Here is a 6,000-nt window from a genome sequence, read left to right on the forward strand (position 1 = left end):
AATAAGAGAAAAAATTGACGACAAGATCAAGTCTCTCTCTACGTTGCCATCCCTAGCTGTTGCGACCCTTGTTAGCAATTTGGAATACGACAAAAATTCAATTCGTGAAAAATTCGAGTTCTATTCGATAAATGAAAAATGTGCGGCATATGTTTTATGTGTGTATTATCCATTTCATTTCAAAATTTCGAATACAAAAAATTCGGCTATGTGATTGTGATGTTAATAGTGGTGGTGATGATGAAATTGGTGATGTTAATGGTGATGGTAATAATGATGGTAGTGATAATGAAGACATTGAGGTTATTGTTCCATTGATTTTTAAGAGAAGACCAAAGTCAAAGGATAAATCATCAATTTGAAAATTAACATGCAATCTCAAATAAATGTAGAGGGCCGTGTCATTAGTTTTTAAAAGATAAAATGAACATTTGTCATGTAAAAATGTGAATTCCTCCAAAATTTTGAAGTATGGCCGTTTCAAAGTCAACTTGTGTTATATGTCACAACTTACAAGTTTACACTTTGTAACATAGAACAAGTTATAGAAGTAACTTTTTTTTTTTTTTTTTTTTACGGAGTTTTATAAAAATTTGTAAAAATCACATTTTATTCTTTTCATACTTAAAATCCGTGAATTATTTAGAATAATTCAATAGTCTGGAAAATAATACTTTCATTGAAAAAAAATGAAAAATTCATGAATTTTTCAAGAATTAAACGGGCGATTGCTAACAAGAGTTGTGACCTCATTCTTTGCTTCAATGGAGTGATGGATCTACTTATTGTTGTTTGTAACGCGTGTTACCGGATTTGTTCCTCTTGGTTGATGATAGGAACATGAATCCCAACTCCCGCAACGAGTTCGTGGAGACAACAAACCTATATTCTCCCCCATTTTGTTTTGAAAAGAATGAATCTCTCCTCATTTTTGTGAATGCTAGTGATACTTCAACTTGATGTTATTAATTAGCTTGATCTGATCGAGATCGGATTGATTAAAGATGTAGTTGGATCTGACTTGATTTAATAAATTACTGATTGGAATGGATTGAAGTATAATAAAAAATTCGGATCGATATCGATTTGGTGTTGATCTTGTACCGACCGATCCATTGCCAACCCTAGATTGGAGATGGATAACATTCGCAATAATTGACTTGTGAATTTGAAAATAATTAAACGACTGTAGGTGAATAGAATTCAAACTGAAAGTTAATGTGGTCGGTAAACTGTCTGGCCATTTGCAATTTATATATATATATATAAGTCACATGCATGATCATACGGAAATAAACAAGTTATTAAGCTGCTGTAAGTTTGATTCTTATTCTCTGGGCTGCCATTAGTGTCTTAAATGGCTATAAATAGTGGTGGGGCACTCCACTGCATCGAATTAAACCCAAGCAATAATTGGCTTTAGAATATCAGAAGACCAATCAACTCAGGATTCTACGATTGTGACCCTTCGTATATATAGGTCCCGTTCGGCACCCTAAGTTTTACCACACACTTTAACAAACGCGTTTTGTCTTACATGGGTTAGAAGTTTCGGAATGAGCTGATTTTTGGTGAGGATGATCTCTATGGTGAGGAGATCATCTTCACCAAAAATCAGCTCATTCCAAAACTTCTAACCCCATCAAAATTGATTTACAAAAAATGGACGATCCACGATTTTTCACGTGTAAACATGGGGCTAAACATTTCGGAATGGGCTGATTTTTGGGGAGGATGATCTTCTAATCATAGAGATCATCCTCACCAAAAATCAGCTCATTCCAAAACTTCTAACCCATGTAGACAAAAAACGTTTGTTAGTGTGTGGTAAAACTTAGGGTGCTGAACATTTCCCATATATATATATATATATAGGAGGGGAATGCTTCTTCTATCCATGTACCTTATGCCTATTAATTATTATTAGAAGGTGGTATGTGCAAACACGCATGTATTTGAAGGGTTTATTTGTAATTTAAAAATTAATTAAATTTTTTGGAAGATTACATAGATATTTCAAAAATTAAGCAGCCTGATTTCAGGGAAGTGTGAATTGCAATTTTCTAGGGATTTTTTTATTTTATATATTACTTAAATGAGGGTATTTTTGGAATCCAAATTTTGGTATCAAACCACTTCCACTCTGCCTTCTCTCATTATAATAGTAAAGATAATAAATTTTCTTTTGCTGCAATCCAAATAATAATGAGTTGCAATCTAGAGCCAGTGTTTCATTCATATAGCAACATATGTCTATGGGGTACGTTTTGATTGGAAATTAAAATGACTTGGTTAGGAGGTTGATGTGTTTTAAACTTCTAAAAAAGCATGCCACATAGATATCATTTCTATTCTATAGGAACGTGACATCCCTCTCGCTTGTGATTCATAATAACAAGGGAAAATTGCATAATGTACCTAAAGGAACTTTTTAAATTCACCCCAAATCCACGATTGATGTTCTCCATCAATACAATTTTCTTTTTTCTTTTTGTTGAATTGATCAGTATTATCCATTCCTCATTAATATTAGAATATTTAATAATGATAACAACTTGTATAAAGTGAAATGTTATGTAAAATAATATAAAATTTGCAATTAATATTTATTCTAAAATTGTGTTTTAAAGTTTACATATATGAAATTATAAGCAAATTTAAATAAAAAGATGACGATGATTAACTAAAGCAACTATTTTTGAAATAAAAGTATGGAATGTGAATTGAGAATGAGAAAGAAAGAAAGACATAAAAAAAAAAAATTCTAAATTATAATAATATTAAGTTTGGGTTCGGGAAAATCAAATAATCCAATGCTTACGCTTGAACCCAACCCGATTTGATTTGGTCATTTGTGTTTGACCCAAACCTAAGATCAAATCCAAGCTATTAATTGTCCCCAATCTTGACCCAAGGTCGGTTTCAACTTGCTTGAGTTGTACCCCTACAATTACCATCTATTTTATGTTAAGACTAGAAAAGTCTAATTTTTTAGGAATGCGTTTTCTTGTGTGGAAGCGGATCCTCTATAGTACATTTTCTGTTTAATTTAAGGAGTTCAGTGATCGTTCATTTTCAAAACCTGTGATCGTGATTTTGAAAATTCATTTTTTGGATTTAAAAAAATAAAAATTGATTCATGCTTTTGAAGCTAGACGATTTGGGTGTCATTGATCTTCAAAGTGACTCAATCAAGATTGTAAAAGAACATTAGTATAGACAACTTCAAGTAAAATGTATTGCGAAGGATCTGCTCCCATTTGGTTGAGTAGAGATTTTAAAGACTCCATGTTTTTACAATCCAACATCACAACTTTTTATCTAGATTTCAGGGTATAGACCATATTAAAAAAATCTTTCTTTTTTGTTTCATCAAAGGCTTGGAAAATGGATGACCGTTGAACTCTGGAGTTTTAAATTAAAATTCAACAATGAAAAATAATTTTTTATTTTTTTCCTTCTTGGAATTTTGAGATTTACATACGTGGAAAATGAGTCCGACTTTGAAGCAGGATTCGATAGAACCTTCTTCGCAACATGACATGTGAATTTTTGTATTTATTTCATGTTGTAAAACTTTTGATGCAACTAATGAACAAAATTATAAATTCGATTGAGGCATAACGAATCACCACCCTTAAGAGTATATCACGCCCACCAAAGATTGTATCTTGGTGCAACTGGTTACAGCAGAATGTCCTCCAAGGTACAACAATCACAATCCCGAATCAAGAGTGCACTTGCAATGGTTTGAATAGCTCAGATCGCTCCTTATCCAAAAATAGGAAGAGAAAATAATTTGAGGAAAATAGAAGAAGAGAGAGTAGAAAGTTTTTGTGTCCTTCTAAAAAGGAAAATATTTGTTTATAAAGACCCAAATTCATGATCGTTAAATTAACATTTTAATTTTCAATTAATTTTATTAAACACGGTATTATCATGAACCTATTAGTGAAGCCAAAGGAAAATCTAGTGGTAGAACCTAGAAAAAGTAAAACGGTAAGGAAAAAAATTAATTTTGAAGATGATTTTTATACTTATCTTAGAGATATTACCCTCAAACATATAGTGCATCTATTACTTCTTCAAATACACATTTTTGGAAATAAGTTATTAATAATGAGTTAGAATCAATTAACAACATAAAGACATAGATTTCTTTGACACTTTTGCTCTAGTAATTAGAATTTCCTTAATTGGAGTTTTGATAGCTCTAATTTCCATTAACAAATTAGTGATTCACCAAATGGATGTCAAGACTGCATTCCTAAATAATGATTTAGACGAAAAAAATCTATATGAATCAACCTAAAGTAAGTATTGTTGTAAGTAACGAGCACAAAGTATGTAAATTAGTAAAATCTTTGTATGGGCTTAAACAAGCTCCCAAACAATGGCATGAAAATTTTAATAGACTGTTATTATCTAATAGTAATGTGATTACTGAATAAGATAAATGTATTTATAGTAAATTTGTTGATAATATTAGTGTGCTTATTTGGTTATATATTGATGATATGCTTGTGATGGGAACAAATTTTGACATTACGATTGAAATTAAAAACTTATTGTCTTCCAATTTTGATATGACAGACATAAGTAAAATATCTTTTATATCATGTATTAAAATTATTAGAACATCTAAAAGCATAATCTTTTCACAAAAACATTATGTAGAAAAAGTTTTGAGAAAATTTGGGACATTTTGATTGTAAAGCGTTGTCTATACTTTATGATGCAAACTCTAGATTAAAAAAATAAATAAAGAACATAGTGTAGCACAATCAGAGTATGCTCAAATTATTAGTAGTCTTATATATTTCATGGACTACACACGTCCTAACATTATTTATGCAGTAGAAAGACTTAGTCGTTATACATATAATCCTAATAAGGACCATTAAAATGCTTTATATATAGTACTTAATTAAATACTTAAGAAGAATCATGGATTATGATTTGGTTTATAGTCGATTTCATGCTGTATTAAAAGAATATAGTGATGCTAATTGGATTTTTGATTTAGACGAGACGAAATACACAAGTGGTTATATATTAACCCTTGGAGGAGGTGCAATGTCTTGAAAATCTTCTAAGTAAACTTGTATAACTCACTCTACTATGGAGTCAGAGTTTATTGTTTTAGAGAAAACTGATTCTAAGGTTGATTGACTTAGAAGCCTCTTAGCTAACATCCCTTTGTAGATAAAACCAACTTCATCTATGTCATTACATTGTGATAGCCAGACAGCAATTGCTTGAGCTAAGAACAAATCCTATAATGGGAAGAGTAAACACATATGCCTAAGAAATAATATTGTACACCAACTAATTAATGATGAGATTATATCTTTATTTCATACCCTTACCTTTTATCAATATTTTCAATATCTCCTTGGATATGGCACGTGTGATCGAAAGACGAGGTTCTACCAAAATTTTGAACGGGGCTGTCAGCTCAATGTTTTTTCATCGAAAATCATGTTCGTCTTTAAAATCAGACCCATTCTGTCAACGGTTTTTTTAGTCTCAACCCATGCCTTGGCTCTTCATGTTGAGATAGGGGTTGAGATAAGGCTATTCATGTTGAGATAAGAGGCAACACATAATTAAAGCCTCCACCAAAATTTCCTTCATTTAATGAAGAGCCTCTAAACAAAGCCATGTGGCACTTTTTCTTTGTTAGTTGGTAGAACTTGGCGATACTCGATATCTCTAGAAGATCTTGTACACGTTGAGAAATCCCACGAGATTTTCGATGACATGTGATGCATATCTTCAGTCTTATTTTATTGGCTGTAACACGTTCTTATAAAAGACAAGAAATAGGTTTCCTAATTGTTTCAGTCAAAGATTTGTCGGCAACGAAACAGTGAGCCTTTTTTTTCAGTACTTTCCATTTTAAGTGAGATATCTGTTGAATTTTTTTTGGTCCAAAAAGAAGTAGTGTTTCTCTATTTATAATCTAAAGTTGGTTTTTGTATTATAGACTCTTAAGGG

Source organism: Akebia trifoliata, chromosome 3 (assembly GCF_017979445.1).
Source record: "Akebia trifoliata isolate Shusen 1 chromosome 3, ASM1797944v1, whole genome shotgun sequence".
In the NCBI taxonomy this organism is placed as follows: Eukaryota; Viridiplantae; Streptophyta; class Magnoliopsida; order Ranunculales; family Lardizabalaceae; genus Akebia; species Akebia trifoliata.